This window comes from Carassius gibelio, chromosome B22, assembly GCF_023724105.1.
Source record: "Carassius gibelio isolate Cgi1373 ecotype wild population from Czech Republic chromosome B22, carGib1.2-hapl.c, whole genome shotgun sequence".
NCBI lineage: Eukaryota > Metazoa > Chordata > Actinopteri > Cypriniformes > Cyprinidae > Carassius > Carassius gibelio.
In genome coordinates, this window is record NC_068417.1 from 42244505 (window position 1) to 42257004 (window position 12500).

Sequence of the window (12500 nt, forward strand, 5' to 3'; positions counted from 1 at the left end):
TCTTTCATTAAAAAAAAAAAAAAAAGATTCAATGCCCGATCTCTGAATCTTAGCAGGTTTAGGTCTGGTTAGTACTTTGATGAGAGACTGCCTAGGAATACCAGGTGCTTTTAGCTTTTGGGTTTTCTTTCCTACTTATATAATGTACTGGCGATTAGATTGGCTGGTCTTTAAATAGCCCTCTCTTTGCAGCAGTCTTCGCTTACGGCCATACCAACCTGGCTATGCCTGATCTCGTCTGATCTCTGAAGCTAAGCAGGTTTGGGCCTGGTTAGTACTTGGATGGGAGACCGCCTGGGAATACCAGGTGCTGTAAGCTTTTTGGACATTTTTCTCTTAGTTTTTAATAATTTTGCCAAAAAATAGAGTCAATGCCCGATCTCTGAATCTTAGCAGGTTTAGGTCTGGTTAGTACTTTTATGAGAGACTGCCTAGGAATACCAGGTGCTTTAAGCTTTTGGGTTTTCTTTCCTACTTATATAATGTACTGGCGATAAGATTGGCTGGTCTTTAAATAGCCCTCTCTTTGCAGCAGACTTCGCTTACGGCCATACCAACCTGGCTATGTCCGATCTCGTCTGATCTCGGAAGCTAAGCAGGTTTGGGCCTGGTTAGTACTTGGATGGGAGACCGCCTGGGAATTCCAGGTGCTGTAAGCTTTTTGGACATTTTTCACTTAGTATATAATAATTTTGCCAAAAAATAGAGTCAGTGCCTGATCTCTGAATATTAGCAGGTTTGGGCCTGTTTAGTACATGGATGGGAGACTGCCTGGGAATATACTGCCTTTAATTATAATTTTGCATTATTGAGACACTGTTTTCCTAATGAATGTTGTTCAGTGCTTTGACGCAATGTATTTTGTTTAAAGCACTATATAAATAAAGGTGATTGATTGATTGATTGAATACCAGGTGCTGTAAGCTTTTTGGACATTTTTCACTTAGTATATAATAATTTTGCCAAAAAAAAAGTCAATGCCCGATCTCTGAATATTTGCAGGTTTGGGCCTGGTTAGTACATGGATGGGAGACAGCCTGGGAATACCAGGTGCTTTAATCTTTTTGGAAAATTTCACGAATTATATAATAATCTTTCATTATAAAAAAAAAAAAAAGAGTCAATGCCCGATCTCTGAATCTTAGCAGGTTTAGGTCTGGTTAGTACTTTGATGAGAGACTGCCTAGGAATACCAGGTGCTTTTAGCTTTTGGGTTTTCTTTCCTACTTATATAATGTACTGGCGATTAGATTGGCTGCTCTTTAAATAGCCCTCTCTTTGCAGCAGTCTTCGCTTACGGCCATACCAACCTGGCTATGCCTGATCTCGTCTGATCTCTGAAGCTAAGCAGGTTTGGGCCTGGTTAGTACTTGGATGGGAGACCGCCTGGGAATACCAGGTGCTGTAAGCTTTTTGGACATTTTTCTCTTAGTTTTTAATAATTTTGCCAAAAAATAGAGTCAATGCCCGATCTCTGAATCTTAGCAGGTTTAGGTCTGGTTAGTACTTTTATGAGAGACTGCCTAGGAATACCAGGTGCTTTAAGCTTTTGGGTTTTCTTTCCTACTTATATAATGTACTGGCGATAAGATTGGCTGTTCTTTAAATAGCCCTCTCTTTGCAGCAGACTTCGCTTACGGCCATACCAACCTGGCTATGCCCGATCTCGTCTGATCTCGGAAGCTAAGCAGGTTTGGGCCTGGTTAGTACTTGGATGGGAGACCGCCTGGGAACACCAGGTGCTGTAAGCTTTTTGGACATTTTTCACTTAGTTTTTAATAATTTTGCCAAAAAATAGAGTCAATGCCCGATCTCTGAATCTTAGCAGGTTTAGGTCTGGTTAGTACTTTTATGAGAGACTGCCTAGGAATACCAGGTGCTTTAAGCTTTTGGGTTTTCTTTCCTACTTATATAATGTACTGGCGATAAGATTGGCTGTTCTTTAAATAGCCCTCTCTTTGCAGCAGACTTTGCTTACGGCCATACCAACCTGGCTATGCCCGATCTCGTCTGATCTCGGAAGCTAAGCAGGTTTGGGCCTGGTTAGTACTTGGATGGGAGCCCGCCTGGGTATACCAGGTGCTGTAAGCTTTTTGGACATTTTTCACTTAGTATATAATAATTTTGCCAAAAAATAGAGTCAATGCCCGATCTCTGAATATTAGCAGGTTTGGGCCTGGTTAGTACATGGATGGGAGACTGCCTGGGAATACCAGGTGCTTTAATCTTTTTGGAAAATTTCACGAATTATATAATAATCTTTCATAAAAAAAAAAAAAAAAAAAGATTCAATGCCCGATCTCTGAATCTTAGCAGGTTTAGGTCTGGTTAGTACTTTGATGAGAGACTGCCTAGGAATACCAGGTGCTTTTAGCTTTTGGGTTTTCTTTCCTACTTATATAATGTACTGGCGATTAGATTGGCTGGTCTTTAAATAGCCCTCTCTTTACAGCAGTCTTCGCTTACGGCCATACCAACCTGGCTATGCCTGATCTCGTCTGATCTCTGAAGCTAAGCAGGTTTGGGCCTGGTTAGTACTTGGATGGGAGACCGCCTGGGAATACCAGGTGCTGTAAGCTTTTTGGACATTTTTCTCTTAGTTTTTAATAATTTTGCCAAAAAATAGAGTCAATGCCCGATCTCTGAATCTTAGCAGGTTTAGGTCTGGTTAGTACTTTTATGAGAGACTGCCTAGGAATACCAGGTGCTTTAAGCTTTTGGGTTTTCTTTCCTACTTATATAATGTACTGGCGATAAGATTGGCTGGTCTTTAAATAGCCCTCTCTTTGCAGCAGACTTCGCTTACGGCCATACCAACCTGGCTATGTCCGATCTTGTCTGATCTCGGAAGCTAAGCAGGTTTGGGCCTGGTTAGTACTTGGATGGGAGACCGCCTGGGAATTCCAGGTGCTGTAAGCTTTTTGGACATTTTTCACTTAGTATATAATAATTTTGTCAAAAAATAGAGTCAGTGCCTGATCTCTGAATATTAGCAGGTTTGGGCCTGTTTAGTACATGGATGGGAGACTGCATGGGAATATACTGCCTTTAATTATAATTTTGCATTATTGAGACACTGTTTTCCTAATGAATGTTGTTCAGTGCTTTGACGCAATGTATTTTGTTTAAAGCACTATATAAATAAAGGTGATTGATTGATTGATTGAATACCAGGTGCTGTAAGCTATTTGGACATTTTTCACTTAGTATATAATAATTTTGCCAAAAAAAAAGTCAATGCCCGATCTCTGAATATTTGCAGGTTTGGGCCTGGTTAGTACATGGATGGGAGACAGCCTGGGAATACCAGGTGCTTTAATCTTTTTGGAAAATTTCACGAATTATATAATAATCTTTCATTAAAAAAAAAAAAAAGAGTCAATGCCCGATCTCTGAATCTTAGCAGGTTTAGGTCTGGTTAGTTTTTTTATTAGAGACTGCCTAGGAATACCAGGTGCTTTAAGCTTTTGGGTTTTCTTTACTACTTATATAATGTACTGGCGATAAGATTGGCTGTTCTTTAAATAGCCCTCTCTTTGCAGCAGACTTCGCTTACGGCCATACCAACCTGGCTATGCCCGATCTCGTCTGATCTCGGAAGCTAAGCAGGTTTGGGCCTGGTTAGTACTTGGATGGGAGACCGCCTGGGAATACCAGGTGCTGTAAGCTTTTTGGACATTTTTCACTTAGTATATAATAATTTTGCCAAAAAAATAGAGTCAATGCCCGATCTCTGAATATTTGCAGGTTTGGGCCTGGTTAGTACATGGATGGGAGACTGCCTGGGAATACCAGGTGCTTTAATCTTTTTGGAAAATTTCACGAATTATATAATAATCTTTCATTAAAAAAAAAAAAAAGATTCAATGCCCGATCTCTGAATCTTAGCAGGTTTAGGTCTGGTTAGTACTTTGATGAGAGACTGCCTAGGAATACCAGGTGCTTTTAGCTTTTGGGTTTTCTTTCCTACTTATATAATGTACTGGCGATAAGATTGGCTGGTCTTTAAATAGCCCTCTCTTTGCAGCAGTCTTCGCTTACGGCCATACCAACCTGGCTATGCCCGATCTCGTCTGATCTCGGAAGCTAAGCAGGTTTGGGCCTGGTTAGTACTTGGATGGGAGCCCGCCTGGGTATACTAGGTGCTGTAAGCTTTTTGGACATTTTTCACTTAGTATATAATAATTTTGCCAAAAAATAGAGTCAATGCCCGATCTCTGAATATTAGCAGGTTTGGGCCTGGTTAGTACATGGATGGGAGACTGCCTGGGAATACCAGGTGCTTTAATCTTTTTGGAAAATTTCACGAATTATATAATAATCTTTCATAAAAAAAAAAAAAAAAAAAGATTCAATGCCCGATCTCTGAATCTTAGCAGGTTTAGGACTGGTTAGTACTTTGATGAGAGACTGCCTAGGAATACCAGGTGCTTTTAGCTTTTGGGTTTTCTTTCCTACTTATATAATGTACTGGCGATTAGATTGGCTGGTCTTTAAATAGCCCTCTCTTTGCAGCAGTCTTCGCTTACGGCCATACCAACCTGGCTATGCCTGATCTCGTCTGATCTCTGAAGCTAAGCAGGTTTGGGACTGGTTAGTACTTGGATGGGAGACCGCCTGGGAATACCAGGTGCTGTAAGCTTTTTGGACATTTTTCTCTTAGTTTTTAATAATTTTGCCAAAAAATAGAGTCAATGCCCGATCTCTGAATCTTAGCAGGTTTAGGTCTGGTTAGTACTTTTATGAGAGACTGCCTAGGAATACCAGGTGCTTTAAGCTTTTGGGTTTTCTTTCCTACTTATATAATGTACTGGCGATAAGATTGGCTGGTCTTTAAATAGCCCTCTCTTTGCAGCAGACTTCGCTTATGGCCATACCAACCTGGCTATGTCCGATCTTGTCTGATCTCGGAAGCTAAGCAGGTTTGGGCCTGGTTAGTACTTGGATGGGAGACCGCCTGGGAATTCCAGGTGCTGTAAGCTTTTTGGACATTTTTCACTTAGTATATAATAATTTTGTCAAAAAATAGAGTCAGTGCCTGATCTCTGAATATTAGCAGGTTTGGGCCTGTTTAGTACATGGATGGGAGACTGCATGGGAATATACTGCCTTTAATTATAATTTTGCATTATTGAGACACTGTTTTCCTAATGAATGTTGTTCAGTGCTTTGACGCAATGTATTTTGTTTAAAGCACTATATAAATAAAGGTGATTGATTGATTGATTGAATACCAGGTGCTGTAAGCTATTTGGACATTTTTCACTTAGTATATAATAATTTTGCCAAAAAAAAAGTCAATGCCCGATCTCTGAATATTTGCAGGTTTGGGCCTGGTTAGTACATGGATGGGAGACAGCCTGGGAATACCAGGTGCTTTAATCTTTTTGGAAAATTTCACGAATTATATAATAATCTTTCATTAAAAAAAAAAAAAAGAGTCAATTCCCGATCTCTGAATCTTAGCAGGTTTAGGTCTGGTTAGTTTTTTTATTAGAGACTGCCTAGGAATACCAGGTGCTTTAAGCTTTTGGGTTTTCTTTCCTACTTATATAATGTACTGGCGATAAGATTGGCTGTTCTTTAAATAGCCCTCTCTTTGCAGCAGACTTCGCTTACGGCCATACCAACCTGGCTATGCCCGATCTCGTCTGATCTCGGAAGCTAAGCAGGTTTGGGCCTGGTTAGTACTTGGATGGGAGACCGCCTGGGAATACCAGGTGCTGTAAGCTTTTTGGACATTTTTCACTTAGTATATAATAATTTTGCCAAAAAATAGAGTCAATGCCCGATCTCTGAATATTAGCAGGTTTGGGCCTGGTTAGTACATGGATGGGAGACTGCCTGGGAATACCAGGTGCTTTAATCTTTTTGGAAAATTTCACGAATTATATAATAATCTTTCATTAAAAAAAAAAAAAAAAGATTCTATGCCCGATCTCTGAATCTTAGCAGGTTTAGGTCTGGTTAGTACTTTGATGAGAGACTGCCTAGGAATACCAGGTGCTTTAAGCTTTTGGGCTTCCTTTCCTACTTATATAATGTACTGGCGATAAGATTGGCTGGTCTTTAAATAGCCCTCTCTTTGCAACAGACTTCGCTTACGGCCATACCAACCTGGCTATGCCCGATCTCGTCCGATCTCGGAAGCTAAGCAGGTTTGGGCCTGGTTAGTACTTGGATGGGAGACCGCCTGGGAATACCAGGTGCTGTAAACTTTTTGGACATTTTTCACTTAGTTTATAATAATTTTGCCAAAAAATAGAGTCAATGCCCGATCTCTGAATCTTAGCAGGTTTAGGTCTGGTTAGTTTTTTTATTAGAGACTGCCTAGGAATACCAGGTGCTTTAAGCTTTTGGGTTTTCTTTACTACTTATATAATGTACTGGCGATAAGATTGGCTGGTCTTTAAATAGCCCTCTCTTTGCAGCAGACTTCGCTTACGGCCATACCAACCTGGCTATGCCCGATCTCGTCTGATCTTGGAAGCTAAGCAGGTTTGGGCCTGGTTAGTACTTGGATGGGAGACCGCCTGGGAATACCTGGTGCTGTAAGCTTTTTGGAAATTTTTCACTTAGTATATAATAATTTTGCCAAAAAATAGAGTCAATGCCGATCTCTGAATATTAGCAGGTCTGGGCCTGGTTAGTACTTGGATGGGAGACCGCCTGGGAATACCAGGTGCTGTAAGCTTTTTGGAAATTTTTCACTTAGTATATAATAATTTTGCCCAAAAATAGAGTCAATGCCTGATCTCTGAATATTAGCAGGTTTGGGCCTGCTTAGTACATGGATGGGAGACTGCCTGGGAATACCAGGTGCTTTAATCTTTTTGGAAAATTTCACAAATTATATAATAATCTTTCATTTAAAAAAAAAAAAAAAGAGTCAATGCCCGATCTCTGAATCTTAGCAGGTTTAGGTCTGGTTAGTACTTTGATGAGAGACTGCCTAGGAATACCAGGTGCTTTAAGCTTTTGGGCTTTCTTTCCTACTTATATAATGTACTGGCGATAAGATTGGCTGGTCTTTAAATAGCCCTCTCTTTGCAGCAGACTTCGCTTACGGCCATACCAACCTGGCTATTCCCGATCTCGTCTGATCTCGGAAGCTAAGCAGGTTTGGGTCTGGTTAGTACTTGGATGGGAGACCGCCTGGGAATACCAGGTGCTGTAAGCTTTTTGGACATTTTTCACTTAGTATATAATAATTTTGCCAAAAAATAGAGTCAATGCCCGATCTCTGAATATTTGCAGGTTTGGGCCTGGTTAGTACATGGATGGGAGACTGCCTGGGAATACCAGGTGCTTTAATCTTTTTGGAAAATTTCACGAATTATATAATAATCTTTTATTAAAAAAAAAAAAAAAAAAAAAATAGTCAATGCCCGATCTCTGAATCTTAGCAGGTTTAGGTCTGGTTAGTACTTTGATGAGAGACTGCCTAGGAATACCAGGTGCTTTAAGCTTTTGGGCTTTCTTTCCTACTTATATAATGTACTGGCGATAAGATTGGCTGGTCTTTAAATAGCCCTCTCTTTGCAGCAGACTTCGCTTACGGCCATACCATCCTGGCTATGCCCGATCTCGTCTGATCTCGGAAGCTAAGCAGGTTTGGGCCTGGTTAGTACTTGGATGGGAGACCGCCTGGGAATACCAGGTGCTGTAAGCTTTTTGGAAATTTTTCACTTAGTATATAATAATTTTGCCAAAAAATAGAGTCAATGCCAATCTCTGAATATTAGCAGGTTTGGGCCTGGTTAGTACATGGATGGGAGACTGCCTGGGAATACCAGGTGCTGTAAGCTTTTTGGACATTTTTCACTTAGTATATAATAATTTTGCCAAAAAATAGTCAATCTCGATCTCTGAATATTTGCAGGTTTGGGCCTGGTTAGTACATGGATGGGAGACTGCCTGGAAATACCAGGTGCTTTAATCTTTTTGGAAAATTTCACGAATTATATAATAATCTTTCATTAAAAAAAAAAAAAAAAAGAGTCAATGCCCGATCTCTGAATCTTAGCAGGTTTAGGTCTGGTTAGTACTTGTATGAGAGACTGCCTAGGAATACCAGGTGCTTTAAGCTTTTGGGTTTTCTTTCCTACTTATATAATGTACTGGCGATAAGATTGGCTGTTCTTTAAATAGCCCTCTCTTCAATCAATCAATCAATCACCTTTATTTATATAGTGCTTTAAACAAAATACATTGCGTCAAAGCACTGAACAACATTCATTTGGAAAACAGTGTCTCAATAATGCAAAATGATAGTTAAAGGCAGTTCATCATTGAATTCAGCTATGTCATCTCTGTTCAGTTGAAATAGTGTCTGTTTTTATTTGCAATCAAGTCAATGATATCGCTGTAGATGAAGTGACCCCAACTAAGCAAGCCAGAGGCGACAGCGGCAAGGAACCGAAACTCCATCGGTGACAGAATGGAGAAAAAAACCTTGGGAGAAACCAGGCTCAGTTGGGGGGTCAGTTCTCCTCTGACCAGACGAACACCAGTAGTTCAATTCCAGGCTGCAGCAAAGTCAGATTGTGCAGAAGAATCATCTGTTTCCTGTGGTCTTGTCCTGGTGCTCCTCTGAGACAAGGTCTTTACAGGGGATCTGTATCTGGGGCTCTAGTTGTCCTGGTCTCCGCTGTCTTTCAGGGCAGTAGAGGTCCTTTCTAGGTGCTGATCCACCATCTGGTCTGGATACGTACTGGATCCGGGTGACTGCAGTGACCCTCTGATCTGGACACAGACTGGATATCGTGGCCATGGTGACCTCGGAACAAGAGAGAAACAGACAAATATTAGCGTAGATGCCATTCTTCTAATGATGTAGAAAGTACGGTGTTATGTGAAGTGTTTCCGGTTCCGGTTTACCTAATTAATGCAGCCTAAAAATCCTTTAACGGATTTGGATATTAAAAGCATATTAGTATGTTATGTGTATGCCAGGTTAAAGAGATGGGTCTTTAATCTAGATTTAAACTGCAAGAGTGTGTCTGCCTCCCGAACAATGTTAGGTGGGTTATTCCAGAGTTTAGGCGCCAAATAGGAAAAGGATCTGCCGCCCGCAGTTGATTTTGATATTCTAGGTATTATCAAATTGCCTGAGTTTTGAGAACGTAGCGGACGTAGAGGAGTATAATGTAAAAGGAGCTCATTCAAATACCGAGGTGCTAAACCATTCAGGGCTTTATAAGTAATAAGCAATATTTTAAAATCTATACGATGTTTGATAGGGAGCCAGTGCAGTGTGGACAGGACCGGGCTAATATGGTCATACTTCCTGGTTCTAGTAAGAACTCTTGCTGCTGCATTTTGGACTAGCTGTAGTTTGTTTACCAAGCGTGCAGAACAACCACCCAATAAAGCATTACAATAGTCTAACCTTGAAGTCATAAATGCATGGATTAACATTTCTGCATTTGACATTGAGAGCATAGGCCGTAATTTAGATATATTTTTGAGATGGAAAAATGCAGTTTTACAAATGCTAGAAACGTGTCTTTCTAAGGAAAGATTGCGATCAAGTAGCACACCTAGGTTCCTAACTGATGACGAAGAATTGACAGAGCAACCATCAAGTCTTAGACAGTGTTCTAGGTTATTACAAGCAGAGTTTTTAGGCCCTATGATTAACACCTCTGTTTTTTCTGAATTTAGCAGTAAGAAATTACTCGTCATCCAATTTTTTATATCGACTATGCATTCCATTAGTTTTTCAAATTGGTGTGTTTCACCAGGCTGCGAGGAAATATAGAGCTGCGTATCATCAGCATAACAGTGAAAGCTAACACCATGTTTCCTGATGATATCTCCCAAGGGTAGCATATAAAGCGTGAAGAGTAGCGGCCCTAGTACTGAGCCTTGAGGTACTCCATACTGCACTTGTGATCGATATGATACATCTTCATTCACTGCTACGAACTGATGGCGGTCATATAAGTACAATTTAAACCATGCTAATGCACTTCCACTGATGCCAACAAAGTGTTCAAGTCTATGCAAAAGAATGTTGTGGTCAATTGTGTCAAACGCAGCACTAAGATCCAATAAAACTAATAGAGAGATACACCCACGATCAGATGATAAGAGCAGATCATTTGTAACTCTAAGGAGAGCAGTCTCAGTACTATGATACGGTCTAAATCCTGACTGGAAATCCTCACATATACCATTATTCTCTAAGAAGGAATATAATTGTGAGGATACCACCTTTTCTAGTATCTTGGACAGAAAAGGGAGATTCGAGATTGGTCTATAACTAACAAGTTCTCTGGGGTCAAGTTGTGGCTTTTTTATGAGAGGCTTAATAACAGCCAGTTTGAAGGTTTTGGGGACATATCCTAATGACAATGAGGAATTAATAATAGTCAGAAGAGGACCTATGACTTCTGGAAGCACCTCTTTTAAGAGCTTAGATGGTATAGGGTCTAACATACATGTTGTTGGTTTAAATGATTTAACAAGTTTATACAATTCTTCCTCTCCTATAGTAGAGAATGAGTGGAACTGTTCCTCAGGGGGTCTATAGTGCTCTGTCTGATGTGATACGGTAGCTGACGGCTGAATGGTTGCAATTGTATCTCTAATAGTATCGATTTTAGAAGTAAAGTAGTTCATAAAGTCATTACTGTTGTGGTGTTGGGAAATGTCAACACTTGTTGAGGCTTTATTTTTCGTTAATTTAGCCACTGTATTGAATAAATACCTGGGGTTATGTTTGTTTTCTTCTAAAAGAGAAGAAAAGTAATCAGATCTAGCAGGTTTTAATGCTTTTCTATAGGATATGCTACTTTCCCGCCAAGCAATACGAAATACCTCTAGTTTTGTTTTCCTCCAGCTGCGCTCCATTTTTCGGGCTGCTCTCTTTAGGGTGCGAGTATGCTCATTATACCATGGTGTCAAACTGTTTTCCTTAACCTTCCTTAAGCGTAAAGGAGCAACTGTATTTAAAGTGCTAGAAAAGAGAGAGTCCATAGTTTCTGTTACATCATCAAGTTGTTCTGAGGTTTTGGATATGCTAAGGAATTTGGATACATCAGGAAGATAACTTAAAAAGCAGTCTTTTGTGGTAGAAGTGATGGTTCTTCGATACTTGTAACAAGAAGTAGAATTTACAATTTTGGCTATATGAAGTTTACACAGAACTAAATAATGATCTGAGATATCATCACTTGGCTGAATAATTTCAACACTATCAACATCAATTCCATGTGACAGTATTAAATCTAGAGTATGATTTCGACAATGAGTAGGTCCTGAAACATGTTGTCTAACACCAATAGAGTTCAGAATGTCTATAAATGCTGATCCCAATGCGTCTTTTTCATTATCGACATGGATATTAAAATCACCAACTATTAAGACTTTATCTGCAGCCAGAACTAACTCGGATGTAAAATCACCAAACTCTTTAATAAAGTCTGTATGGTGCCCTGGTGGCCTGTATACAGTAGCCAGTACAAACATAACAGGGGATTTATCATTAACATTGGTTTCTCTGGATAATGTTATATGAAGCACCATTACTTCAAACGAGTTATACTTGAAGCCTGCCCTCTGAGAAATCCTAAAAACGTTGTTATAAATTGAAGCAACTCCTCCCCCTTTGCCTTTTAAACGCGGCTCATGTTTATAACAGTAATCTTGGGGGGTGGACTCATTTAAAATAATGTAATCATCAGGTTTTAGCCAAGTTTCTGTCAAACAGAGCACATCTATATTATGATCAGTTATCATATTATTTACAAAAAGTGTTTTCGTAGAAATGGATCTGATAATCAATAAGCCAATCTTTATCATTTGTTTATCCATATTGCATTTGTTTTTTATTTGTTGAACCTCAATTAAATTGTTAACCTTAACTTGGTTTGGACATTTTTTTGTATTTTCTAGTTCGGGGAACAGACACAGTCTCTATAGTGTGATATCTAGGTGAAAGAGTCTCTGTGTGCTGAGAATTAATAGACCTCTGTGACGGGAGGCAGCTAGCAGACGGTCGGTTTAGCCAGTCTGTCTGCTTCCTGACCTGGGCCCAAGTTAGTCAAGTATAAACACTAAGACTATTTGCCATATTTCTAGACAGAAGAGCAGCACCACTTCTTCAGCAGCACTCTTTGCAGCAGACTTCGCTTACGGCCATACCAACCTGGCTATGCCCGATCTCGTCTGATCTCGGAAGCTAAGCAGGTTTGGGCCTGGTTAGTACTTGGATGGGAGACCGCCTGGGGAATACCAGGTGCTGTAAGCTTTTTGGACATTTTTCACTTAGTATATAATAATTTTGCCAAAAAATAGAGTCAATGCCCGATCTCTGAATATTAGCAGGTTTGGGCCTGGTTAGTACATGGATGGGAGCTTTTGGACATTTTTCACTTAGTATATAATAATTTTGCCAAAAAATAGAGTCAATGCCCGATCTCTGAATCTTAGCAGGTTTAGGTCTGGTTAGTACTTTGATGAGAGACTGCCTAGGAATACCAGGTGCTTTAAGC

The 12500-nt window shown here is 39.9% G+C and overlaps 17 non-coding genes across 17 annotated transcripts; all 17 read left to right on the plus strand.

Annotated features, from left to right (window-relative positions):
• The first annotated feature begins 200 nt into the window (after positions 1 to 200).
• LOC127997965 (5S ribosomal RNA) lies at positions 201 to 319 on the plus strand. Its single transcript, XR_008170820.1, has one exon. It is a non-coding gene; the product is annotated as a 5S ribosomal RNA (ribosomal RNA).
• Positions 320 to 540: 221 nt separating this feature from the next.
• Positions 541 to 659, plus strand: LOC127997669 (5S ribosomal RNA). The gene has a single exon (XR_008170531.1). It is a non-coding gene; the product is annotated as a 5S ribosomal RNA (ribosomal RNA).
• Positions 660 to 1292: 633 nt separating this feature from the next.
• On the plus strand, positions 1293 to 1411 carry LOC127997966 (5S ribosomal RNA). Its single transcript, XR_008170821.1, has one exon. It is a non-coding gene; the product is annotated as a 5S ribosomal RNA (ribosomal RNA).
• A 221-nt stretch (positions 1412 to 1632) lies between these two features.
• Positions 1633 to 1751, plus strand: LOC127988807 (5S ribosomal RNA). Its single transcript, XR_008161962.1, has one exon. It is a non-coding gene; the product is annotated as a 5S ribosomal RNA (ribosomal RNA).
• Positions 1752 to 1972: 221 nt separating this feature from the next.
• On the plus strand, positions 1973 to 2091 carry LOC128002797 (5S ribosomal RNA). The gene has a single exon (XR_008175535.1). It is a non-coding gene; the product is annotated as a 5S ribosomal RNA (ribosomal RNA).
• Positions 2092 to 2460: 369 nt separating this feature from the next.
• LOC127997967 (5S ribosomal RNA) lies at positions 2461 to 2579 on the plus strand. Its single transcript, XR_008170822.1, has one exon. It is a non-coding gene; the product is annotated as a 5S ribosomal RNA (ribosomal RNA).
• Positions 2580 to 2800: 221 nt separating this feature from the next.
• On the plus strand, positions 2801 to 2919 carry LOC128003153 (5S ribosomal RNA). The gene has a single exon (XR_008175882.1). It is a non-coding gene; the product is annotated as a 5S ribosomal RNA (ribosomal RNA).
• Positions 2920 to 3550: 631 nt separating this feature from the next.
• Positions 3551 to 3669, plus strand: LOC127996118 (5S ribosomal RNA). Its single transcript, XR_008169035.1, has one exon. It is a non-coding gene; the product is annotated as a 5S ribosomal RNA (ribosomal RNA).
• A 366-nt stretch (positions 3670 to 4035) lies between these two features.
• LOC128004449 (5S ribosomal RNA) lies at positions 4036 to 4154 on the plus strand. The gene has a single exon (XR_008177138.1). It is a non-coding gene; the product is annotated as a 5S ribosomal RNA (ribosomal RNA).
• Positions 4155 to 4523: 369 nt separating this feature from the next.
• Positions 4524 to 4642, plus strand: LOC128004404 (5S ribosomal RNA). Its single transcript, XR_008177095.1, has one exon. It is a non-coding gene; the product is annotated as a 5S ribosomal RNA (ribosomal RNA).
• Positions 4643 to 4863: 221 nt separating this feature from the next.
• Positions 4864 to 4982, plus strand: LOC128003870 (5S ribosomal RNA). Its single transcript, XR_008176582.1, has one exon. It is a non-coding gene; the product is annotated as a 5S ribosomal RNA (ribosomal RNA).
• A 631-nt stretch (positions 4983 to 5613) lies between these two features.
• LOC127996129 (5S ribosomal RNA) lies at positions 5614 to 5732 on the plus strand. Its single transcript, XR_008169046.1, has one exon. It is a non-coding gene; the product is annotated as a 5S ribosomal RNA (ribosomal RNA).
• Positions 5733 to 6099: 367 nt separating this feature from the next.
• On the plus strand, positions 6100 to 6218 carry LOC127995063 (5S ribosomal RNA). The gene has a single exon (XR_008168027.1). It is a non-coding gene; the product is annotated as a 5S ribosomal RNA (ribosomal RNA).
• A 221-nt stretch (positions 6219 to 6439) lies between these two features.
• On the plus strand, positions 6440 to 6558 carry LOC127997284 (5S ribosomal RNA). The gene has a single exon (XR_008170152.1). It is a non-coding gene; the product is annotated as a 5S ribosomal RNA (ribosomal RNA).
• Positions 6559 to 7061: 503 nt separating this feature from the next.
• On the plus strand, positions 7062 to 7180 carry LOC127997172 (5S ribosomal RNA). Its single transcript, XR_008170046.1, has one exon. It is a non-coding gene; the product is annotated as a 5S ribosomal RNA (ribosomal RNA).
• Positions 7181 to 7553: 373 nt separating this feature from the next.
• Positions 7554 to 7672, plus strand: LOC127996223 (5S ribosomal RNA). Its single transcript, XR_008169136.1, has one exon. It is a non-coding gene; the product is annotated as a 5S ribosomal RNA (ribosomal RNA).
• A 4464-nt stretch (positions 7673 to 12136) lies between these two features.
• On the plus strand, positions 12137 to 12256 carry LOC128001089 (5S ribosomal RNA). The gene has a single exon (XR_008173860.1). It is a non-coding gene; the product is annotated as a 5S ribosomal RNA (ribosomal RNA).
• The last annotated feature ends 244 nt before the right edge of the window (positions 12257 to 12500 follow it).